Below are 27437 nucleotides of genomic sequence, written 5' to 3' on the forward strand. Positions count from 1 at the left end.
TCTGACGTAGCAGGTCAGCCAAATCCATTTCTGCATATATTTAGATAAATTTAGATATATTCGAGTCTAGTTTGATGCTTTCTCGGAATCAAGAAGCACCTCGGCCACCTTGAAGGGAACTATCACTAGGGGATACCAGGCCATTTTCTCAAATTTTCAAACTAAAGCTGTAATCGCCTGCTAGTCTAGGTGCTGCTCTAATCGATAGAAAATGAATTCTCCTATGTTTGTACTCGACAGAGCGAAAACGAATGACACCTTTGTTGCTAAATTCGCAGGACTAGTCAATTATGGTTTGCAAGATAAAAGTAGACAGCATTAAAAGGTTTCTTTTTCGCCCTAAAATACACTGTGAATTGTATTGCAAGAGCCTAAACCTTGAACTCGAGAATTCATGCCCATATAAACGTGCAAATCTGTGTTACTTCGCTCTCTTGGGTAGAGCAAATTGATGATTTCAAATTCAGACAAGGCTGAGATGTTACTTTGTGAGCGTACGAAGTGATTTAAGGTTGAATCACATAAACGTCGTCGCGTTCATTTTCCAGCCTAGGGGGTTTATGCCTCAGCAAAGTTTGCTGTCAGAATCTAATTATGGCTTTCCTCGAAAACCCTCGTAACCTGTAAAAACTCTCGAATGAAGATTCTTTCACTCCTAGACTATCGATTAAATTAAAATAAAAAAATATTAAAGAAAGCGACTGATAGTGACTAAACAATGGTCAGACTTTTTTGAGAGATGGTTGGTCCATTAGAAGTATCCACCTTTTGCTTATTGGTTTTCTGTCGAAGTTTGCATTCCCAGAATAATTTCTTTATCTATGACTTCTTGCAGTATATCGATTAAAGGGGTGCTTGCCCTTTGTAGGGCATCGAAAGTCCCATAGACAACGTTGTTTTTTATCCAACTTTGGAAGTTATTGAAATGTAATAACGAGGTCTGGGATTGTCATCAAATGACCGGACTGCATGGCTTCAATTATCGTGCCAACGGTCCATGGGCCGCATTCATTGATTTCAGCGAATATCTCGCAGTAGCAGGTGCCCTTGACCTCCATTACGGGTACTACCATCATCTTACATCCGAACCTACTCGACACTGCCCTCGAGCTTTCTAAATTTCTTTTCAGAACGACTCTATTCTCCACCCTAATACCTTTCCGGTTGGCTGTAAAGGTTGTACTATGCCTAATTTACGGCAACCGTGTGCTTCGGATGAGTTTTGTTGTTGATTGAAGTTTCGCAAGTTTGTCGCACATTTGCTACTAACCTGGAATCAATTCATGGAACACCTGTTTTTTTTTTACTGCGTTTCTGCATTTATAGTATTTAGGTGATGCTTCTGTAATACGGTACGTATAAAATGCTAATTTCAGGTCGATAGAGCTCCTAAGCTTTAAGTTCCTTTTCGTGAAAAATCTCCCAGATCGTAGCAGTGGGATCTTGGCCTTCAAATCCTGATATCTAGTCATTTTTTCGCTATTCTTCGACACTTTAGCCTCCTTTCCTGAAACGTTTACACCATTGACGTACTGTGATTTTACTTAAGGCCACCTGAGATGAAGTCATTAATTTTCGATACATTTTTGCAGCGCTGTGGTTTTCGAGGAAGCAAAACTTTACTGTTAAGCGTTTGGTTTTCGAGACTAAAGCATATTTCTCCTAAATTAATTTCTCCTAGAGTAAGCTCAATCAAGACGACATCTATTTTTTAGAAGAAGGCCGGAAATCCACCAATTTTCACTCTGTTCTCATAGAATATAATCACCATTATGTTTAGTACATTTGTTAGCCCCGACGTCGGCTAGCCAACAAGGTACCAGGCTGACTAAAGGTTCTTCATATTCGATTAGCTCATCCAACCTTCCCTCTTGATAAACGCATAACTCGTAACGTATGATATTCTCAATACGAAATAACACCAATACGAGGATCATATTGGCCTGTTACTGTGGCTCTTCATCGTGTGCACTTGCTATTCACTTTTGAGTATAATGCAATGCCCGTTTTATCCTTGAGGAGGACGTTCCAGACGCCCACCAGCTCTCTTCTAATACCAAACGGATTGTGCCGATCGTCATAACCGCACTCAGAATCATCCGTGCTTGGTTTTTCCCGTGCGGATGCGGTAGCTCGACTTACTTGCTGTACTAGCTTCATTAGTAAAGTGTTTCAAACTGAGTTGTTAATCTCTGCAGGTCTTCGCTATATGGAGACAAGTACCCTGCTGCGTTTGATGACTTCGTTCAAGCAGGAATATAGGCAACCGATCCTTAAGGATTTGTCACTATGAGGCCAGGCGTCCGTCGTCAGGACAGCGTTCGATCACTGTATCGCCTATGAGTGTTTGGCATACACTTTTCTTTAGTTCGCATTTTTCGTCGCAATAACAGCCTTGTCGGCCAACCATAAGCCCGCAAGTAAACCAGGAACTTGCTTCACCTGAAAGTTTGTCACTTCAAGCAGGAAGCCCAGTAATGATTGTTGTGGGGGCAGTAAAGTGACATTGCACGTATCCGTTAAATTACACGAAAGCGACATCAGCATAGTTCTAGAAATGACAAAAATACAATTTCGTTTACTGAGCCTCGAAACGAAAGAAATAGCCTCTGTGACGGGTCTAAAAGCGGTGGGTCTATGGCTACTCTTACCAAATAGACAGCATACCGTCTGGGAATCGTGGTGGGTTAGAACCCACAAATCAGCTTCCGTGAAATACAAATGTGGCTACACGTTAGCTCGCCGTACGTCAATACAGTTCTCACTGAATAGTTAAAGCTTAGAAATGTCTATCCAGCGATCAGTTCTACATCGACTCCTTACGTGTAACAAAATGCTGGTAATATTTAAAGACTAGAGGCTTTGGTGTATGTCGGTTTTGATTTCCATATTTCGAATTTTACCTCTGGTATTACCGTTAGACGGTTGGCTTCCAGCACAAAACAAAATGCGTCCATGCCCGGGTTTGAACCTAGACCACAATCAAATTTCGCAAACAAGGGCTAGATAGTTGTACACGCCTCAGAGCGAAACAACTATTAGCGCAATGTGAAACGCTAACAGGATGTGGCTAAGCACATGAGCACGAATATATTATGTTAAAACTGTCACGTTCTATTTATAAAACAACGGATACTGTTGATAGCGTAGGCCGATTAAAAGTCCCTCAATTTGCACATTTGTAAATACTACGTGATATATTGCACACGTATGACAAGATTATATGTGTCGGCCTGCGACCGCTAAGGCGCCGCATGTAAAGAAATCAAGCTGAAAAGCAGAAGCAGTCTTTTAGTCTATAAATATTTGAGAAATATAATAATTTTTGCCCTGGCAATTCGGCTGGGTCAATGTGTATAAGTGAAAAAGGGTCTATTGTCTTTAGCATTCGCGGCCGTCAATAATCGACAATACTTTCTTTTTGGGCCCAATCACTAGCACAGAACAGCTTGCGGCGATTTGGGCAAACTTAACTTAAGCTGATTAAAACTACTGAGGCTGTTATTAATAAACAAATTAACCCCCTTTATTTGCGGCTGAAATCAGTTTTAAGAAAAAGCTAGAACTTGCAAAAGTGTGGAGCACAGTCGTGCTATACGTTTTCGACGACGGAAGCCGAAAGAGCCCTTCAGGCTACATTTGTCAAGCAGCGCAGTATTTTATTTTTGATACACAGTCACAAAGCTTTCCGCGTTTGTGTATCTTCAAAAGTCCGAATGCTCAAACGGTAATAGAAATGGTTATCCGCAACCTAAAATAACCGAGGCTCTTGGTAATCTAAATAGCACTGGTTGAACATATGCTTGTAAGTAAGTGATATATGAAGGAAATAACACTGCTCTGGTAGTAAAACGGGGTGTAAAATGAACCCTAAACCCTGCTAAAGGTGGGTTTTCCACCCATCGTCCGCAACCCTATATTCATATTCACCATTATATGAGGAGGAATTAACAGACCTCGGCAACAACCCTGTAGATATTCTGTAGAAGGCATCAGAAGTACTATCTTAAATTTCTGTATGTCTCAAGTGTGAGTCGGGCTGAACTTTCTGACAAAAACTACCAGGCAGAAAAATATGCCCCAAACACTTGTGTTGCTCCGTAAAATCCAGAGGGCCGATATATTATCGACCTACTCGATGAAAATCGAATTGTAACGTGAGCTGTTGTACTTAGGTAACGATTCCTGTATCGTGCGTGGATCCCAGGTGGTCCACAGAACAGGTCCAATGTTGAACTAGGTCAAACTGCACGAAGTCAGTGCCGTTACTTCTAAGCCTAGGTTACATTCCGCAGCCTAATAAAGTCTTATGCTAACAACAAATCTATGGACCTGGGAGGCCGCTTGCATTGTTCACTTCCATTAAAAATGCAGTGCTTTCCGTATAAAAGAAGTGGCCTAACTGGGTTGATTGCGCAGATTGCTGTACAGAGATATGCGACGAAGAGTAAACATTAGTAGATGCAGATCGGATTAAGGGAAGCGGTGATTGCCTTTAGTAAACAGGGTTTAAGCTGGCTCTGGCACAATTTCAATAGCAGATAATGGAATCGAGTGGCGTTGTATAGTGCTAAACCCTTCGAGAAGAGTTTTTTTTGAGACCCAATCGATAGATGTTTCTGCACATTGTTTCAGTGATCAAGTGTGATGCCATGCATGCTACCTTTAGATCATAAAGGCCCGCTAATCTCAAGCGGCCTTTGATTACGGCATCGAAATAAATCTACTACACAGTGATGACAAAAAGTATCATCGTGATCATTGCATACAGTCAGTCAGTAAAACTGCTAAAGCTTTATATATAATTGTACAACTATCGTGCGTCGGGCACGCCACCCGATTCCTAGTGGATGTCGTTCTGTGCAAACCGATGTGACTTTAAGCTTATATGTTTGAATGAATTGTACTACATCAACAATTCCCAAACTTGAAATAGTGCCCGTACGTTTTTTTTCTATTTTTCAATATGTCGCCAGGTCGAATTTGGATGGACGTACAGCCAGTGAACTGGACACAAACGGAGGCATTCGGGCAAACGGGCCGGAACCGGTCAAGACAGCTTCCACGGAATCTCAGTTTGGAAATCTCTTTTGCAAAATGTATGTATGTATGTATGTATACACTTCATGCAAATGATCCTTAAAACAACCGAAAGCTCACAGAGTATCCAATTGACCTTTCAACTGAGCGAAAGGTGCTGAATTTTATTTCAATATAAAATAATTACTACTTGAAGGACTAATCTAAATTGTCTGTATTTTACACAACTGAGTTACTAAATTTTGAATGGAAAATATGAAGATGCGTTTGAGGTTAAGTAAAAAACAAGCGTTGGTTAGCAACCATTGCTTTCACATGAGTCAAATGAGTTGCTCGCCTTTTGCGTTATTAAATCTATCGGGTAAATGCTCTGATACTATGAAATGCTAACCCAAAGTGGCATTTTCACAGAAATTGTTTATTCCCAACCTTACTCCCTGCTGAGACGCTGCTTTGATTTTTCATCGAACCAGTTATTTGAATCCGGCCCACATCGCAATGGTATGCTTGATACTACAATGAAAAGCTTCTGTTCGGGGTACTGGGTTTGGGTATCATTCGGCGCCTATATGAGTTACATATTTTTCTTCCACTTCTGGGCGATGAGTGCGACACAACTGAATGACTACCGTACTAGATCTCTTGTATATTAATTTATGACTACCCATAGAGACTATAACAATCAATGGTCGTTACCATTACAACTAAACGACCAAACCCTTAACGTACGGACCAAATATAATGTTGCTATTGCTGGCTCTAGACCTACGTGCTCACGTAACGCTGTCCACCAGGCGTGTTAGGAAGGCAATTCAATGAAGTTTTGAAACGGAATTGTATTATTTTTAATTATACTATATTTGATAACATCTCACAATGTATTGAAGTTTGTTGTTGTTGTTATTATGGCAAATAAAGCTAGTGACACTCTCTTATGTAAAGCGCCTGAAAATACGGCAGTAACGACTTGCTAGGCTTTGAGTCCAAGGGCTCATATCATCGCTCTACAATACTAGTTTCATGTTGAAGCCTATGCAATGCGTCCAGCGTGGCACCATATGAGATTGCCCTCATGCAAGCCTCTATATATATATATATATATATATATATATATATATATATATATACACATATATATACTCTAATAACACCATTGATCAAGCATTTAGACACCTGAGACCTTAACTGACTCCTCTGAGCCATGACTTGTCGTTATCTTATGATAAGGGACATCATGTTGTTATGCACACAAATAGATAATTAGTGCTTACATTAGGCACAGACATATATACTTGCTGTAATTAATCTAATGAAAATAATTCACTCTACCTCGCGTAATCTAAAAGTGGTGAATTTACTACCAATATGATACTTTGGAAGGAAACTTTCCCATAATAACGAATGCATAGTTCTGCAAAAAATCGAACGTACTTGATAATACTTACAAAGCATACCGTGGCTAAGCTTAAGGCGTCCCTAACCTACCTACTTCTGCCAAATCCAATATTTACTAAAGTAATTTTTCGCGAACAAATGACTGGCGAAATCTCGTCTCTTTGCACCAAAACAATACCGTATTTTCAGTGCCACTAGGGTAGGCCTTTTTGGCCAAATCGATTCCAAATAGGACATAGACGCAAGACAATAATACAATACAATGTCGAACGTTACCCCTTCCTACCTTTGGGATACAGTCGATCCTTTAGTAGTACGTTCCAAGATATCCCAATTCACTACAGTATAACCATACGTATCTTCGAACAATTTCAACAACAACAAGCCGAGCGGGAAAAAAAAAGGAAACACTTTCTGTATTCATAATATTTATCTCAGGTAGCCTCTGAGTTTATCTATGATCGTCTATCGAACGTTTTGATTTTATATAATAATTAACTTTAATGTGCATCTACGTTTAATTATACTCTTATAAGGGAGCTCCGACAAACCATCTGTTGTCAGGGTGGGCACCGCTAGTAGCGGAGAAGAATCTGTTTAACTGAAGTACGCAATTTAAGCTTTTAGATTATCTGAATGATCATATTCCTAATAAGCCTTTTGTTGCCGTGCATTAGTTGTGTACCTGTTACATATGTCCAATTCTTCCAGTCTTCAGTTGATTGGGATCCTTCACAATGAAGTCATACTCAGGAACCGGTAGGGTTTGAGCGACAAACGCCGCAAAGGGCATGTGGGCAAGACAGTCTGTGATTAACTACACGGGCATGCGCCACCCACGGCGTGCTATAGATGAGCGGACATTATACGGCTTTAAGAGTATTCAACGTAGGCAGGCGTGAATAACAAGTTAAAGGCATCCCCATTTACTGAATTATTATAGACAATATTTCGATATTTTGATCTTTACCGATAGATAGACGAAAAGACTACGGGAAATCGCCAGCATTGCCTATTATTCATGTTATCTTTCCTTGGCTAACCCTAATAATTCAGATAGTCATAGATCAGATAGTATTCCTTTCAGGGGCGCTCCCATTCCTCCCGGAGAGTGATGCGATGAACGTGAATTATGCCCCGGAGCGCAAATCGCCTTTAAGGTGAAGCGATTTGTTGTTACCCTAGGCGGCATGTGTTCGTTTCATAAGAAAAAAAAAAGCCTTTCCACAGCCTGAAAGAGGCCAACTCATTTCTAGCACCTAGTCCTTTTTAGCACAGTAAACAGCGGTAACAGATGTCACAAATATCACAGATACCTCTACACAATGTTTGATTTTTTTTTTTAAATCTGCTATCATAGGAAATATTGTGACTTCTATGATGAGACGATTGTGTCAAAACAAGAATAGCTGAATAGATGTGCCAACATGTAAGTCATTTAAAAGGGTTCATATGAGCAAAAATGCATGCTCAGGACATTCAGCAAGCATGCTGAATGTCCTATATTACATATGCTAAAGTTCCATATAAGCTGGGTATTTCTTTTATCAACAAGATCTGCGTAATATTATAGAAGTATTTAATTAAAATGTCAATCTGCCGATCTTTCGCTCCCAGATACTGAAATGAATCTTCTGAGAAATACACTATATGCATTATAAACATGGTATCCCGTACCTTGTAGATCCTTTGCTTGTCACTGTTCATGACCGTTAGAGGGATTTGCATGTTGGTTCGACCCCAACTATGATTAACAATTACAAATAAGAAACATGGTGGTCGTAATTTTCGTTAGATGTTCGTTAGATAAATGAGTGTGATTTTACAGTTAAAGAATGAACGTAAATGACGGCTTGACCCTGGAAGATTTTTGGTCGCGTTGGATACAGGAAGGTGCAATGTTAATGTCGTTGTGGCAAAGTAATAATGCTTCAGTGCAGCATAACTTGCACCATGACTTACTTATTATAATCCAAAAAGTTATTTTTCAACCGAAAAAAGAGCTAAGGCCCTTTAGACGCCAGCTAGTCGGCACCTCTGTCGCGAAAGAAAGGCTTAAAAAAACCCTTACCTAGGAATATGCCCATATATCATGAGCGTAGGCACATCAGCATTAGTTATCCTCTGACGAATCTGGTCGCGAACTGAGGAGAAGTCGCTGGCGGAGTTGAAACAGACAGACTTCTTAGAGAAAATTTATTAGAAATGGAGCTAAATTTGATAGAAACCTTTCGATGGTTATCTTCCTTTAGAAAAGCAGGCTATTTCAACGCTGATATTTTACATGTGCTGTCTTATCTCAGCTTATTTGATCCTTGCAACGAACGCATAGATAGATAGATAGATCAGTAGTCAAATATGACAACGATCCGGAGAAATAGGGTGCCACTTCTATTCTACCACCGTAAGTAATCGTAGCTGATCCGAATCCCATCTGTATCGAGGTGTGCATTAGCGGATTTATTCTGCCATGATGAACACAAGTTTACCAAAATATACCTGTGAATATTTTTCTACCGTTGAAATGTAATGGTATGCGTATTCATCTATAGCCAAATGGACCCGGTCCCACCATGGCATCTATCGACTACAGTGGGGGAGAATTTACCCATTCTCTACATCTAAGCTACAACAAGGATGTTGGTTCATACCCTATAAGTGTGGAATACCGAAAATAATCTATGGATTTTCCGAAATTATGGGTTTCAGAACGATAATGCTTTTGCCTTAATATGTTCTAATCTGACAATGGTTTCCGAAGGTGCTGTCTGTATGATCTATTTAACTGATCATATTTATATTTTAACTTGTTTCAGCTAACTTTAGACTTTTTGTACAGTTTTGCTGACATTGTTGGAACACATATTATTTAGGACGTGATAATTATGAGGGGTTACTAAATACAAAGTAAAACACTAAGACTGCAAATGCACAGTGTGCTAAGGGGTATCGGTCCATCATCGGAAGTAAGTACTTAGTTGTGTTGAACTACAGGACAAAACAAAGGAGTTGCAGATAACAGTTGATTAATACCAGGGTATGATTCGTGAGGACTTCTCGGAAGAACATACATTATATCATTCAACTATTTCCATCAGTTACACATCGTTGCAAGCAAATAAGTCTTGGCTCAAAGAAACAAAGTTACACATTCCTCCAAACATTCAAGCTAATTATCTTGAATCTTATCGCATACCGAAGCGACTATAACTAACAAGCTACAGACAGGGAGCATTCATACATATAGATGGACATCGTAGCGATTACGGGAATATGGAAAATACTAGAAAGAAACTGGCCATAGCAAAAGCAAAGTCAGAAACCATTATGGACTATACCAAATCCAAATATGAATGTTTTATATAGGAAAGGCTGGCTACAAATTGAACACTGAATTCCTCGACAGAAAAAAAAAAAAAAAAAAAATGATGAATACTGTGCTACGCCGTGTTCGATAGTGTTCCATAAGTTTTTTTTCCGATAATTCGAACACCAATTTTGGCTCTGCCTTGTTAAACTAACTACTCCTAATTTTTGCTGATTTTGAAGCAAAATATTGAAATCAATTGCTGTGTAGTAGTGATCCCCATCGACACAACTGATGTAGACTGAGCGCTATATCACGCTTTAATGTCGTAATCTTTGAAGAATCGACGCTTGAAACCTATTCCTGCAAAGAGCAGAAAGGACCACGTAGTGTCAGATATATATAAATTGTATGTTATTCGTAAACTTTATGATGGCCACACAGTACTTTCGAGGCTACGAGTAAAACCGGCTGTAGTTTTTGCCAGTGGAAAGTAAGACTTTGCCATGGGGCGTAAACACGAAGATCATAGAAATTGTGAACCTTCAGAATAGCTCAGTTCAGAATACTTTTCGCAGGGGAACATAATAATAATAATAATAACAACGTCGTTTATTATCCAAACTCTTTGACGATCCTAATTATCGAAGCGAACTCGAACATATAGTTAGCCATTTTTCTCTACGTATTTGTTATTATGTATCTGCACACCAGCTATCAAGGTTCGAGCGTTTGAGATTAATGTCAGTCAACGACACCCAGGCCTGTTTCAGGATTAAAAACAGTGATCTTGCTATCAACTGTTAAGCTAAGGTGTTGGAAAGACAGCGCTAGCAAAACACCGTTACCTCACTTTATGGTCGAGTTGATTTTTTATTATAACCGTAGTGATCTCATTAATATTCTTTCAGTATTCCCCGAGTATGCTACACTTGAGATGTTATGTCGAAGTAAACCCAAAAACACGTTGACTTCCTTTAAATTTAATGAGTTATTCATTTGATCAAAAAATAGTGAGCTGAACATTAGTTTTTGTAATAACAGGCGCTTTTTAAATGAGTTTAGTATTGAGAGTGAACTGAACCTATCTCGAAGCGCTAATCAAGACCTGAGCCCGCTAAAAAAAAAACCTAAATAAACATTTCAAGGAATATGTTCGGCGCTGTTGCGAAGTGTTTTTAAAGAAGGAGGATATAAAAAAAAAAACGTTCCAGCAGAATACTTTGACTTCCTGTGGACGCATCAACGGGCTTACCATAGGAAATATGGAAACATTGCATTCTGTCATCCGTTTCCTATGATAAGTCTTTGTATTGGTTGCTTCTTGAAGGCTGTGTCCATATTGCCACTATTGACTAAAAGACCTTCGTCTGGTTTTTCCTGTTCTATTGCCTTAGTTACCAATGCTTCGTAGCGAGGTTGACAATAACTTAGAAAAATAACTGGACAAAAAAAAACTAGGGGTACAAATATATATGTATACGGAATAGGACTACTGAAATTGCATCTTAAAATTATGCTAAACGGACGTAGAAAATGCTCCCAACAGTCTGCCTTGAAATAATCTCAGATAGGAATATCGCCTAAAGTAAGAAGCTTCGCCTGGAGAACCTGCTCCCGGATTTAGATCTAACAATGAATACCGATGACCTGGCGCTGATAGTTAGTTAGCGCAGAAGCCGGACACGCGAGCTAACTTCACATTCGCTAACGCAACGTCAGTCAATTGTCTCGCTGTAGTTCTACCCAAAAGCAAGGAAGTCCTGCTGATGAGATGAGAAAGCTGCCTTAATGTTCAACTCCTATTGGCAGGAGACGAAATAGAGTCGTCAAAACAGCCTGTTCTCGCTCGGATTTCTATCTATATTGTGTTATGCGTGGAACTCTTCACATAAAGACACTTATAGAGAAGACAAAGAAGAGAAACATCTGTGTAACAGAATTGATTGTACCTTTCGAAGTTTCGCTCTGGGCATTTCTTGCTCCGCCAGCAAGTACTCAGCGAACTCTGCTGTGAAAGCATTTTTTTCACTGAAATTGACAAAGGCTTACGGGATTGTGAATACCTCGGCTGCCCTGGTTCTATCCGAGAACTCAACGGCGATAGAAAGGAACAACTATGGCAAAATAGCAACACGAATGAGAAGCGATTTCAAACAGATACCCTGGCGCCAAGGCTCATAATGTCATACCAGGTATTCGCGACTGGATTGATTGACCAGATGCAAGCTTTCTGCACTATCTGACACAATTTTTTTTCCGGGCATAGCGACTTTCAGTTTTCCTTTCACAAAATAAATTTTCGAAAGCTGCATTTATTGCATGACAAAGAGCAAAGGTGATGTCTTTCATTCGTTAAGAGTGAAATACTCAACTTGGTCACGATCCAGGAGAGTCGGCTCAAGCATACGGCGTACGTCTGACCTGGGCCTTCGAGGATTTATACGACACTTTTACGAATCGCAAAGAAACTGGCGAATGGAAACCGCCCTGGCCAAAGAACTTGCCGAAACATTCAACAGGTTACTTCATAGCGGGCCCATTATAATGTATTAATTGAGCCGTAACAACATCACTGTGGTGCGATGAGTCCGAAATGGTGGTGCTATGACGTTTGCCATAGCGCTACGATGGCGCGCTGTCAGTTCTCGCCTTAACCCTTTTGTTCGTTGAAGAAAAAAGCACCGTTCTTACATTCTCACAATTTTCGATAAGTACATCTCTCTCGATACGTTGTCATAGCGAAAGATAACATTGGAAATCTAAAACTTACCTATTTGCCATACGCTTCTTATATACCATCTTCGTTTAGAACGGTCCGATGCGAATTCGAAGTTAGGCCAGACTAAGTTTTGAAGTAGTTCGCCGAGCAGAATCAACTAGAGTACGGACGATAGCGGCCCAAGCTCAAAGACGAAACTCCAATGGACTCTGCTGTTAATATGCAGCGAATGTACTGTGCATTTTTAACTGTAACTTACACTTATACTTATCTCGTTTTTTTTCTTTTTGCTGGCATCGACCATATTTCTAAAGGAAGTTAAAAATGGTATATCTATTTTCTGAAACAAACGAGAAAACTTCAGCAATTTCCTCGCTTCTTTCTCATTGCTTGACACATTTTAAATTGTTGCCGGCAACATCCTTATTGATTCATTTTTTATGCTATACGCACATCCTGTCCGTAAATCTATAATATTTCTGTAGTAAAAAAATGCAGACATCCCTCAGGTACGAATAAGGTGATTAGTGGGACAAAATCTATCGGGCCTTTTTTGAAACTGGATCGACGAATTCAGCTATTTGCGTCGAGAAAATGTTGCTAACATAGAAGCAGGACTTTTCCAAACCAGGATGGAATTACTCCCGAAGCAGTACCTGGGATTTCTATGCTAAACTCGAGAACGTTCGGAAACAATCGCGCGCAAATATCTATCGGTGTGACAAGACGAATCGCCTTTCCTTCAATGTTATTATGTAATTCTTTAAATTATTGTGTATTACATATGCTGTGTCCAGTGCTAGAGATGGCGGAGTAAACATTTCTATCGGCCATATTTATTCATGTTTCTGTCCGTGATCCGTCAGCATAAGCGGTGTTACGCCCGCTAGATTCATAAAACTACGCAACACTAATCATAGATTAGGAGAAATTGAGCGGATTTTTTTACTTAATAAGCAAAGGAACAGTAAACGCCGATTCTGGAAATGGCATAAATCCGCGAACGGTCTCAATTGAAGTTTTTTTTTTTTCTAAGTTAGAGCTGTTTGTTTTATAAGTATTTCCTATCATTTATGACCACCGCAGATTACATTCACTCTAGATTCATATCTCTATTCTTCTCTAGTTTATCCAGGGAATAGTGGACACGTAACGCTACGCTTTATAGGGGAAACGAAAAATCGTTTTTAAAGTTTTAATTCTAAAAACTATGTAGATTTTATTTAGATGGTAGAATTTTCATAGTAGAAATGTTGACCACTACGGTATTTGTCCTGTTTTATTATACATAAAAGGGTCTCTGAAATACTAGAATATGTTGCCTAGACAATACGTTCTACTTAAACATTTAGTATCTAAAAGTAAACATGTATCACACTCCGTGTTTTACAAGTAGACAATAACGGGACTTTGGTTTGTATCAATTAATAAAAGCTCCGCAAACGTTCTTCGTCCGTCGCTTATTGCATGCTTTCTTCCATGCAATTTTGTAATACGCTTCAGATCGCCGTTATTGACTTAACGCAAATTCACTGCTTGTAAGGTATGGGCACACTGAATACGTAAAGCCTGATTATGTACTGTTGTGGGAAGAGATTTAGTGCTTCCGACGACCTTTGCGAGCCTCTCTTCAGTGGAAATGTTGCTTAGCGGACTATGCTATTAGTGCGTGTCCTATTGGCAGCAGTCAGCAGGCGAAAGGTAGAGCCCATAAAGCTCAGGTATACTATCGTCCTGAGCCTATGCCTTCGCTCTCTAAAGACTCCCGACGTGTGTGTAGCCTGTTCCATTGTATTTCTCGGATACGCCATTGTTACAATTGTGCTCCACTTCATCAGGGAACTCAGTCCGATGCTGACTGCCGCTGTTAGACGTGTGGCTGTATCGTTCAATGATCGCGTCTAGCAACAACGAGTACGTTCATTGACTTCAGATGAAACAAGGGCGATCTTTGTGCGATATTTAGCGTACCGTTCTATTGAAGCAAACAGTGTGAGATGGCTAAAGCCCACGCAGGCCGACTACACCGATCTGATCGAATCAATCCCAAAAACAGATTTGACTGTACGTCCTAGATTGTAAAAAGTAACCTATCGACTCTGAACAACAAATGCTCATGAATACTAAGCAGAATATATGTTATATTGTATGAAAAATAAGCGAACTTAAATTTCTTATTTCTACCTAATGTAGCTCGCTAGTATTATATAGACGTATTCCTTATGACCTAATAAATTAATTTAAATTTTAGTATGTAAATTATTCGCTCTTTCTTTTTGGTATATTTCCGGTCAATCTGTATGCGTCTACAATATGAATTAAAAGCATATATAAAAGATTATCATGGATAGGCCATAATTAAATCGTATGTACACACCGCCTGTTATAGGGGAAGTTGGGCTAGACGATATAGAGTTCCATCGTATATGGCTAAGGTTCTGATTGTTCGTCTGCTATTTTGCGGCAGTCTTGTTGACGATGTATTTTTAGCGGTCTTTTGTGGAACTGTTGTCGTAAAAATCTGCTGAATGGAGTATCAGGTAGGTTTGCTTAAACCATTCCTCTGAATATTTATCTGCTCTTCCTGCAAAGCAAGTTTTATTAAGTTAAGAATCTTTTTCAAGAAACCACATTTCTGAGTCAAGTGAATAGAAAAATATCTAAAATTTGTATATAAAAATTAACATTGATCTCTAGAATTCTATTTGCGGATCTTGCGGAGAGAGCATTCAGGTATCGACGAGCAAATATCGCAAAGTTGGGTGCTCATCAACTGGACAATGGTTATCTGTCGCTGTTTCCATTACGGTTAATGTCTCTAGGCCTCTTACTATCACAAACTTGTAAAGGCTATACCGCTATTACTTTGCCATATATAATCTGTATGAATTTTAAATAAATCGATTTTGGCTTGATTTATCCGCACCTTCATTGAAAAGCTTAATGGTAAATGTACTGAATTTATTGTAAAATAACGAATCACACGCGAGGCCAACCGTTGGTTGAGTTTAGGGTGGGGAACCGCCAATAGCCCACACGATAGAATCATCTAGATATGAAAGTAGATGCCAAAACAACCCGGCACGCAAGCGGACAGCTGTAAGGCACCAGTTAGGCATCATGATGGCTTCTAGTGAAGAAGCTTCATGCGCTAAAACGGCACTGATCCAGGTTGCGTAGCTACGAAGTTCAGTGCGCTTAATTCACAAACTTCATACTATACACTGTCTCTTTCTGTCACGCTAGCGACGCCTGTTTTTTTCAACCATGATAATACCTAAGGCCGACTGGTTTTGCCTGCCTGCTTATGTGTATCATACGTGTGCCGCTTTCTTCAGATTTTAAACGGTCTGCGTTTATTGGTCAAGTGACTAGATGTCTTTGAAATATGTAATTTTATATAAATGCATGATTAACAATACAAAGACGTAAAGGTTGTATATACTTGATATTTTTATCCGTTGAAAATCGCAGAGTATGTCAAACGGTATGAGTCCCATTTACAATGCGCAGCTTTGTTCGTTTACTAGATTTTAGCCCTGTCTATCTGGACAGAACGAAATTACAGGCATTTCTTTAATGAACCTCCAAACCCGATGATGAAATCAAAACTTTTTCTAAGCGAAAACGGTTTTCTACACGATCCCCTTTAATTTTGTAGGACTCAGGTAAATCAATAAACGTAATCATACGTTTGCAACTGCAGAAACCTTTCGAAACGGTCGCGCGCGCTCTTACTAAAAGATGATCGTCCACGCCCAGGTGTTCGGTATATAAGCAACTGAGCTAAGCGTCTACTGTATATTAAACCAATCGCTCAAATCTTCATACGAATCAAATGAGGCGTGCCGGTACCTTTAACAATAGCATTTACCCTAGTTTATTGTCACCTATATTATTATTTTCTTAACATATGTAGGTGAAATATACAACACGTTCTGCAACAATGCTTTCCAACATATCGGAAAGCGATCACAACAATTGTACGTGCAACAATAATTGTTGTCACAGGTTCTTTCTAGGGAATACGATTGACAAGTCATCGTCTTAGACGCTGACAGCGTGTGAATCGATTTACACGCTTGACCGTCACATTTGTTTCACGACAGGAAAGTTGCTTGTGCCTATCACTTGTTACAAGCTCCTTAGAATTCAGGCAAGGCTATTGTGCCTAACTATAAGCTTTTTAATCCCCTACGACGCTATTTTCGCACTATGTGTGTAGAGTATTTCGAAGCCGACCGCATTTGACTGGTACTGGATCTTAGGCGCCAGCTTCTTAATATAGGTATCTATATATGATATTATTTACATAGAAGTAAAACGTTCCTAAGATTCAGAATTGTTATAGGAAAGGCCGTCTTTGTTAGGTACGGATGAAGTTACGGATCCCTAAAACTTTCCTGAAGAACCACCTTGTCTTTTGCATGCTATATAAATCCGTTCGTACCAGTGCACGATCTTGATCAGTACGTTCAGTAAGGACGCGCATCCAAGTAAACAACGGAGCAACACTGAAAGCGGGGACGCACTTAAATCTATCCAGCACGGGCTTACTATTTAAGGTCGGCGAATATGATTTATTTTCGATTTAGGTCTCACATTATTCGACTTAACTCTCAAATCGGCTTTCGCTATCAGGGCTGAGAATGGTGCCTTTCCTAACAATGTATTCCTTCTCGATACGACTTCGGCCTGTGGTAGTGCGCACCAAGGTGTCTATCTATCAATGAAATAATTCGGTGAATCACAGCGATAGCACGCGTTGCTACTGTCTATCAAAAAAGAATTATAGCAAAGGTGGTGCCTTGGCTCCTTGCAATATGCGTGTCGGCATCCATCGGTACTTCGGGGGTTTACAGAGCGCAGATTTTCATGCGTTGTTACCGCCATGCCAGGCACTGACGTGTAGGACTCATCGGGATCATGGCTGTTTATCGTGTAAGGCAATACAGAGTTATTTTTTGTTGATTTAACTCCTGGCCCATACATGAAGAATAGATAAGCTAATGTGCTAGCCATCACATTCGCGCCAATAAGTGCGCCACTTAAGAAGCCATAAAGCCACGAGGAACCCCCCCGAAGTGTGGGATTACTGCTAGGCTCCATCATAGACATGTCGCGCGGACCCTGTTTGAATCCTGACAGCTGATTTGGCTGGGTATGATTCTCGGGATGCATGTATCGTTTCTCCGGCACCCACAACAAATATGTCAGTTTCGTAACGCTGTTTGGATAGCGCTGTCAATCGCTCCTGAGTTCGATTTCGTTATTTTCAAAGTTCGAAATACGACAGCATACAAGACATTTGTCGGTATTGTGAATCTGAATTCGAAGTGTGGAGTACTGTTGTTACTGAAGGTAAAACTGAGATAAAATGATGAATACCTGAGCTTCAAAGCAGCAATTACGCCTAGGAGAGAAAGCTCTGCGGGGGCAGAGTACGATCAACTTTTCGCATTCTTTCAAAAACACGAACCTTACAGTTGGAACGCTATTTCTTTTCTTAACCGGAAGCCTATTTGTTCGTAACCGTAGAGGTTTTCTGCAGTTTCCTTTCAGTAGTAGCAAAAGGACGTGTTCAATTTCGCTCTGGTAGTAAGGTGTTTTAAGTAAAATATAATGTGGATTTACAGCCACTAATCATATTTAGATATATATCTAACACATATCATTATGTATTGGCGAAACCGTTGTTGGTTAGCAGTTTGCGTGAGTACAAACAATTACGCACGTTTCTTTGTTGCCAGGATTAAGCTGGCTGGCGCCATGCACACTTAGCGTCTCTCTAGATCGTTCCAGAATTACGGCTACGTTCTTCTTATTACTTAAATAATAATATAATTTGATTTGCAGTTATTGATCCTTACATATCTTTCAGAGTTGCTATCTATGTTGGTCATTTCTAAAGGTGTTATTCAGTTGAAGTGCACCAATAAATAAATAGAGAATATATAGTACAACGAGTGCAGAAGGAAGGAAACGCGAACAACAGAAATAGTTCATAGAGAACATCTAAAATATAGCTAGTAAAAGCTGCGAGAGATACTGCCAAGAGATGTATTCAAATTTTTTTCTACTTAATTCAAAGATTGTCAAACGATGGAAAATAAGTACGACAACACCTATGGCCTATAAGGTCATGATCCACACGTGACAATTGCAGGACTGTCTTTACGGTCACCCTTCTTGAAACCTAGGTATCCAGTTTATAATTCTCCTATAGGAGCATCACGATCCCACCGCGTGAAACGAACTCTTTGATTTTAAAATCAATACTTTCGTTATAATGAGAATATTTAACAAGACAATAATAATAATATGGGACAAGTAGTGTCATACATTGCTCTGTAAAGTAAGTATTTCTTGGTTTCTGTGTTGACATTTTGTGGTTCATCAGTGGCGATGGAATCGCCAATGGATGGATCGGAGTATGTTCTCTGTAGGAGTTCCACTGTTGAGGTGCTTTGTTCATGCCTAAGCTAACGTGCCCCAGAACGCAGATGCATCAGTTGCGATCGCCTTTTTTCAAAACAACTACGGTCGGCGAGCGAACCAAGGTTGGGAAAAGCAAGCGCACAGATTCGTCACACGTGGCCTTACAATTCGAGAAGGTACGGTTAACATAAGCAGGTTTGAAGTTTCTTAGAAGTAAAACGTGTATGCCGCAAATGCGAATTGGGTTTGGAATTTTCGGGAAAAATATAGTGTAATTAATAAATGAGTTATGACGAGCATATATTGAGTCTACAAATCATTCATGATGAGTGGCCTTGGAAGCCACCCATTCCGCAAGCATGATAAAGTGAGCTAGGTGTAATCTATAATATATGCCAAACTGAATTGCAACTGTTCCGCGCATACATATTTTTTTACGTGCAGTTGGAAACGGAGCCATCCTGCATGTGCATGCATATCAAAGTGGAAGTACAACGTCAGAGTAACGGAAGTCGAGGAGGCAGGCTATGATGTGTCTCAGTCCGGCAAAAATTTTCAGACTGAAATGATGGACAGAGAGTCAACACGAATGCTCTGCGTCATGCCGCTTACCGGATATAAAGAGGCAACAAAAATTCAAACACTTCTCGATACGGGAACCCTAAGATCGATGAGGGTTGAGAATGTATGGCCCCTACGGGTAATCACGAGGGGATTGATTACACTGCAAGCAAGAAGGCGAAATCCCAGTTATCGATACAGGGGTAGAAACACTGCTGTCAGCGAATGTATGCCTTAAATTAGAATCGATGCAGGCATCGCGAGAGTTTGAAAGTGTAAGCATGACGATACGGCAAAACAACGATGATCTGGAAGCTCTTGTCGAGGTTACGAGCACCTCTTCTAAGATCCAAGCGAACTGTCATAACTGGGCAAAATGCACATCAAAGAAGGAGTGAGACAGCCGTCAGGGACCCGATTTGTTGCTTTTGTGCTGCTATCGTCGATCAAGTTAAAGATATGCAAGGCGCTAACGACCTCAAAGAGCGGACCACCCATTGGAATGGTTTCAAGTGTTGGCGCCGTACATCGACGTGGACGTTAGTTAAGAATAGTTTTAAACCCGCACGTACTAGGTATGGCTATGCGCAAACTATATTCAGTGTTTACGGTAAACAACGCTTCATATCATATCAGCGAAGTAAAAATATTCTTAATCATAGATACCAAAAACTGATTTTTATCAAATCGCACAAAGTCCGGAGAACTGTAATTATATAGCATTTTGGATTTCCATAGGCCTCTGCTAAAACTGCAGGGTATCCAAGGGAATAGCGTCAGCGCCCTAAAAGTATCAAAGGACACAGGTACAAGGAACCACTTATGACCGGCAAATAGAGTCGAAAGGTCACAATAGTATAAAGGAAAAGCAAGACGACCATTATTGCAACCTATAAGCATCGTTCAAGCGAGCACAAACGATACGGAAAAATTAAACTTCATTCATCTTAAATTTGAAATGTCTGAGGGAGGTCAAGTTCATAGATTATATAACCAGCAAACATAGACTCAAAGCAAACCTTGAGAAAATAGCACACTGCCATTACTAGAAAAGTGTCAAGGGCATCATGCGTTTTCTGGGGTGTATTAATTACCTGCCAGCTCCTCTATCAAACGAATTTAAGCCAAAAAAGCTCTTACGTAGACCCACACAAAGACAATGCGAATACGAAGCCAACAACAACAGTAGACATTAAATTAAACAAGTAGCTTAGCGTACTTCGATAAAGAAAAACCTATAATACTATAGATAAAAATAGAAGACGGAAAGCCAGTAGTCTTCTACCAGTCTCACTCGGTAAGTGTACCTATGAAGAACAACGCGGTCACCAAAAAGTGTATTTTTTGAAAAAAAACTTAGGCCTTAAATTTATGGAGTATAAATATAAAAGTGTGATACGTACTAGGAAAGGTCAGTCTAAGTTCTGACCTGCAGAGCAGGCGTCCTTAGCGAATGACATCTCCAAAAAGGATACCTGTCGATTAGAAATAGGTGACACAGAGGAACATGAATATAATAGAATTTTTAGAACTACTGATAAAACAGATGATGGAAGCACTGTGCAAAGCCTAACAATATAAAAATTGTTAATTTCTATTAGGCAAGCAGCGAAAAGAATGTTTTAGTATAAATTCTTATCTACTGCGATAAACGCGACAAACTAATTGTTTACCAAGGCATGCACCACCTGGCTTTAGCCCAGGTTCCATCGAAACCCAGAACATAATACTTGCTGTGTGTTATCGCGTTAAAGATATTACATTCTCGCGAGAAATGAAGGATATAATGAAGGACTAATAAATCGCTACACGACCTTCAAAACTTACAGGATAAGGCAGCGCTGAGCTGAATCCCTCGTAGATAAAGTTATCTCACAGAGGCTAAAGAACGTGCGAATTATCTGGGCGTTAAATGGATATGGCGTTCCGTTTGAACCGGACGATTTAGGATGCAGTATAGAAACAAGCGAAGAAAAAAACGAAGACACCGGTGTGGATGTCACGCAAACACGCCGACCCAAATTTAGTGGAAAATTAGGTCATGTCACACGCATTTTAAGCATACTAAGCCATTGTCAATGAAACGGTATGACCAGAACCGCTGTTAAAATTAATAAACGAACAGTGGAGAAGCCTGTGTTTAACAATGACAATGTGAATATGGCACTCTTAAGGTGGCGGATAGCAAGGCAGATCGATGGCCTCTTATCAGCAAAACAGTTCCGTTCTACGACACGTGACCGACCGCATAGTGCAGTCGTAACAACTATACAGGGTCCGAAAGGCCTACAGCGGGCTCATAACCAGGCCGTCCATGGGAAAGGACACGCTTGTGCAGCGGGTAAAACTAGCTATACCAGCACAGTAGGAATAAACCAATTCAACTACGGAGCAAGAGCCAAAAACAGAACAAAAGGTACCGATCGAGAGCACATATGGTGGAAAATTGGAGATCAGAAAGGACAAAGGTACGTAAACATACCGGACATATAAACATATCGAAGCCTTGTTACGGAAAGAAAAGTGTAACATATACTAGTGGGAGTAGTCGACAATAATGATTCGTAGAAATTCGCACGTATAAACGTCAGTACAAGGCTTTCTCCGCCCGAAGAATACCTCCGAGTTAGAATGACTTATATAGCTATTGCTAGTTAGCAGTATTGATTTGTGATAGAATGTTGCTAACGGTATTTTTTCTATTTTTTTTACTCGTTGTAAAAAATATTAATTGTATCATGTACGTCTGTTGAGCGTACCACCTATGGAGCATCCTTCAACGGCATATGTCTGTCGCCAGTAATCTATCAGTTACTACGCCACTTGTATGTTGCCAATGTCTAACACACTACTAAACGATTTTTTTCGCCTAAAAGCGATCTGTTTCTGCCAAACCTTGTCCGTTTGGACTTTTCTGTTCGACAAGCGCTGGCTGCTTAGAAGTACATAAAGATAGGAATCCGTTATACACTGAAGCACTAATTGAGGTATAAACTGTGCTTTGTTGTTGGCCAAAATTGTAAACGTCCATCAATGTACATCGCAGAGGGCCACAGAATTCTTTTCTGTATTTATTCAAATTAATTCTACATAGTCTACGTTGTACGTTTGGTAGATATTGAAGTGAAATGGCTATTTGTTATGGCTAACGGATAGTACAGATCGTATTCTCGATCATAAGAAATCAAATGATTTTGTCTAGTGTGAGATTATAGCTGTTATACGTAATTATAAGCCCCAATGTCTTTTGCTGCCCTCCTGTCTTCATTAGTTTTGATTCTTACCTATACTACAACGATGGAACAGCTTTCATGAGCCTTTTGTGCACGATACTGATGTATTGTTACCTTCGTTGTGAAAATAGGCTATATAAAAATATCAAAAATTCACATAGCCCAATTCATGATTAAAGAGAATCGATTATCAAATTTTCCCTGAATACGAAAGTGATTGAATTTAGCCCCTCGGGAATAAATAGCACTGTTCACGTTGTTTGCCTACGGGCGGCCGTTGCATTAAAAATCGATCCATTTTAACAAATCTAAGTAAAAATTTAAGCCATAAATATGTATTAGAATCATGATGATGAATACTTGACTCAAAGCCCAGAAAGTATAGAATTTTGATGGTTACAACTCGTTTACTGAACAACAGGGTATGGGAATTAGGGAAACGCTTCCCTATGTTGTAGTCAATCCCTGGTCTAATCTTGGATCACCGCCTAAGGGGATAACTCATGTGGCACTAAGCGAGACGTGGGCAACCGTATCGTGGCGCAGCGTAATACATGGACAAGTTCTGACGTTCATCGGCGTTGTGGCCAGGCAACACTGATGACGGTATTTTACCAAAGATGAAAAGCCACGCCAACGTCGCAAACGTAAGATTCGCACCTAAAAGTGTTCCGAGAAATAGGCCACCAGCGAATGCGCCCCCGTTACCGCCTCGGAGTTCCAATGGCTGGTTGATATATCTCATTGCTGGTGGTGATGCTTGATAAAAACACTTGTTTAATTTTGATTGCATATCTTGACGACGTGATATCCCTGCTGAATTCATCATTCCGCACTTAGCCTTTTGAAATTAGTCTTTTTTTATTAGATATTTGCTGTCGTATCCGATCATTGATCCAAGTTCGTTGTTCTAAAGGTCTTGCGTTACGTTTACATTTCCATAGATCTTGAGTTCCCCTAGCTGATCGGACCGCCCAAGGATTTCGAATATTTACTTTGTACTTCGCAAGAGATGTCACAAAACGCTTTTAGCGTGCCAATTGTTGACGCTCGCATATTTCGAGTCCTGGAAATTTGTTGAGACTTATTTCGAAGTAAAGATTTGGCCCGTATGCTTTTTTTGTCGAATAGCTTTTTAAGATAAAGTCGCAATTGCCAAGTTCCCTCTGAAATGACTAGATTTACCACAGATCTTACCGGAAGGGAATCTAATGCTACTTACTCTTATCGAGAAAAAATGGTGCGACGAGCTAATATTAGCAGCTAAAACAGTTTTTGACTCTTATTTGGGATGGAACAGGGGACCTCAGGCGTTTGTTCCAATGAAGGAAAGATCTTTCATTGTATCACATCCATTGAAAACAGTACGTTACAACACATTATTTCGTCGTGCGTACCAAGACGAGCGGTGCATCCTTGGCAGCTTTTTTGTTCATCAACGCCAGGACCCTTTTTTGGAATCTCAAAAGACATTCTGGGAATGAACGCTTAGAGCTTTCTCAAACGAATTCCCTTTTGCTTAACGCACTTGCCATCCACCTAGATAATTACCGCAATATAGTTTGTGACTAGCATCGCCCTTAAGGCCATACTGAAAGCTTTTTAGTTAATTTAACCGTTAATGAGAACTAACATTATATAAAAATAATAATAATAATAAAGACGTAGATCTCTTCGAAAATAAACTTTGCCTCCAGCGCATTCTATTAGAACGTTGAGAACACATTTTTTTGTTATTACCGTAACTAAATAATACAGAATTGGCGTTTTCTGATAGCTATGATTCTACCATTGTTGTGTTTATATACATAATAAATATGGCACAGGCGTAGGGCAGAAGATGCTTTAATGTCGTTAATAGCGATTATACTACAGTAATCGATCGTACGTTGGGTTATCTGAGCGGCTCATTATCTTTCGTTGAAGGAAATTATTGTCTACTTTAAACTCGTAACTTTCATAGAATCATATGTAAATAGGTAGCGCTATTTCAGCGGTCTGATTTAATACGCCGACCATAATTCGATTGTTCGCGACAGAAAGTCCTAGACACGCTCTTCGAATCCAACAAAGAAGAACGTACCACTACAAATTGCCAATACACATGAGTACAGAAGAACTTGCTTTGTCCTATCTTTTTTTGATAGGATTTGCTAACACGCTCAATTTCCGATCTGCGTAGCAAATTGCTCCTACACGTATCTCTAATCTAAATCAACTAGAGTTGAAAAAATACTGAATTTGGATACAAACAAAATCTCCTGTGAGCTGCAAGTGCGTATGACGCTACTATCTGTATAGAGAAAATATCGAGGTAAGTGTATCTGTGGTGCACCGTAACTTATAATAAATTATTGTTGAAAACTATTAAATGAAGTGGAGTATGAAGCAAACGGAAGTGCGGCCTAGACAAAAGGCATAAGTATAACGTAAAAGAAAATCCTTGTAATTTCTTGTGTGAAGCAAATGCCCTAACAGATGAAACAGGTGTGACGATAAGCCTACAGGTAGCATACGCTCCGTCTGTCATAAGCCCACGCAATCTGACAGAAAATCGAGGTGCCATACACCGCTCGCCCACGCTACGATTTGTGTTGAGAGTATCCAGAGATATTTAGTTACGTCCCAGGTCGCTGTTACCAGCTGATATACTGGGTTGAATATGTTTGTGCCTGATTGTAACAATCAAGACTGTCTTATTTTTCCATTACGATTCGAAGGATAGATATCGAATCTTCGAAACTTTTTCCTATGAATAATTGGTAAGGACGATGATTTGTGAGGTGCATATTACCACTACAGGTTTCAAAAGGGGCTGAGGTGCTGACGAGTAATACTTTGCTCTCTAGAAGAAACTGCCACATGTAAAAGGATCATTTAATATGGCACAACTAGATACTAAACAAGCTATATATTAGAGTAATTCATATCACAATAAAATGCCCCTGGATAACTACGATTCATTACGATGGCTGCAAACGCTGTTTGGGAGTTATCCTGTTAATCTTCCTTTTGCCTGCAGCAGAGATTACTCAAATATAACCCACGTTTTGAGGTACAAGCGCTATACAGGACAGGTGAGGGTAAGAAACACTGAAAAATAACCTTTCAAACTTTCAGAGGTTCTAGTCATTCATTAGAGCTGTATTAGAAAACAATATTTCAACCAGCATTTTCTTATGTGTTCTTGCTACTTATGTCAATGCGCTTAAAGATATCCATTGTATAAGAACTGATTCAGCTTCTGTTAAAAGTGTCAATTAATATCAATAGCTTAGCGGCGTTCGCAATAAACGTACCGATTTCACAGTAGGCAGCCTATTGTTCCCGCTCTCTTTTTCTCAAGGCAAATTTCTAATTTAGAAAAGTACTCATTGATGTGTCTTCAATTTTTAACATATCGTCAACTCAAGCATGTAACTATCGACAACATGTGCGGAAACGAACGTTCCACGTGTTCTACGGAAAGATACCGGTTTTAGATAGACTCATTTCCCCAGGAACTTTGTTTAGCCGCAGGACCATCTAGGACTCGATAACACCTAACAACTAAACGTATTATAAATAACCAGCAGTGTCATTTAGTATCCATCTAAAAGTCCGTATCACATTTGCTTGTTTTTACGCACATGGCGACTCGTGTCTATCTCAGCACCATGTTCTATTTCATGCAACTTTCACATTCGGGCCTAATATTCAACATTCGTCGTGCATTTTGATGCAGTGCAACATTCACACCTGTTCCTGCACAATGGAAGGCGCAGTCCGTCACAAGCCTCTCCTAGTTCTTCTTCGATAACATATTGCAAGCCAATACGTCTAAGAAATAGCGAAAATTCTAAGCGAGACCAAAGGCCTTACCTAAATAGGTGATATGTTACATTGTCGATGTCCGAGCCAGTTGTCGTCGATTGCGTTTACGGGGATTCAGGGAAATTATGAATGCAATATATTAGCCCGATAAATTGTACTACTTCGTTCGCTCTACAACATCCCTAACTTTTCGTAATGCAAAAACGTTCACTTGCGTCACGTCTGTTTAGTTTACCGAAAAATCCTTCCAGATACGGACTTTGGGGTTTTCCCGCGTTTTCCTTCACTCGTCTGCAAAGGGTCTGTCGACACAACTCTTCTGGTGGCACAATGCAGCTCAGCGTTATTATGGACGAATCCTGCCGGACTAGTTCACCAAAGCAAAATTATACGGCGCTTCATCTGATAAACGATATATAATATTTGTCGACTTCTAAAACTTCGCTTTTTTCTATTTAGACAGATTGCGTAAATAGTTGGTGATATCTGAAACAGTGACAATTCCTTAATAAATGACTAGAGAGCAGAACGCGCCTTTTTCCAGAAAATTCAGATGGCAATCGTCTGATGCTTAGTATAATAATCTGACAGTAGCAAATCGGCCAGTGATATTATCTAGCTCTTTATCCATTCTGCTTTATCTTGAATAATGATTTTTCATCATCTCTCTTTTTTTTTTTTTAGTTAATGGATATTTCTCAGTTGAAGAACCGGAGCAAGGTTGTTCATTCTGGGTGTATTAACCTTAGTCCGTCTACAGAGATCTCCTTGGCAAAACAAAAGCGAAGGCAAATTTTGCGTATATCTGCTTGAAAGATCTGAGGGCGCAACTGCATGGATTCGGGTAACGAAACGAACAGCTTTAAACATGTTAGGAAAATTGACCAAAGCCAAAAATCATACCTACGTGCATATTTTGCATCTATTA

General features: G+C 39.8%; 2 long non-coding RNA genes across 2 annotated transcripts; one reads left to right on the forward strand and one right to left on the reverse strand.

The window, feature by feature from the left end:
- Positions 1 to 999: 999 nt before the first annotated feature.
- Positions 1000 to 7251, forward strand: LOC147753157 (uncharacterized). The gene is made up of 3 exons (XR_015312038.1): positions 1000 to 1063; positions 4977 to 5099; positions 7147 to 7251. It is a non-coding gene; the product is annotated as an uncharacterized LOC147753157 (long non-coding RNA).
- Positions 7252 to 13648: 6397 nt separating this feature from the next.
- LOC111262762 (uncharacterized) lies at positions 13649 to 26724 on the reverse strand. The gene is made up of 3 exons (XR_002681836.2): positions 26558 to 26724; positions 20867 to 20938; positions 13649 to 15048 (listed from the first exon to the last, which is right to left on the reverse strand). It is a non-coding gene; the product is annotated as an uncharacterized LOC111262762 (long non-coding RNA).
- Positions 26725 to 27437: the final 713 nt, after the last annotated feature.

This window comes from Varroa jacobsoni, unplaced genomic scaffold (assembly GCF_002532875.2).
Source record: "Varroa jacobsoni isolate VJ856 unplaced genomic scaffold, vjacob_1.0 scaffold_698, whole genome shotgun sequence".
Classification (NCBI taxonomy): Eukaryota; Metazoa; Arthropoda; class Arachnida; order Mesostigmata; family Varroidae; genus Varroa; species Varroa jacobsoni.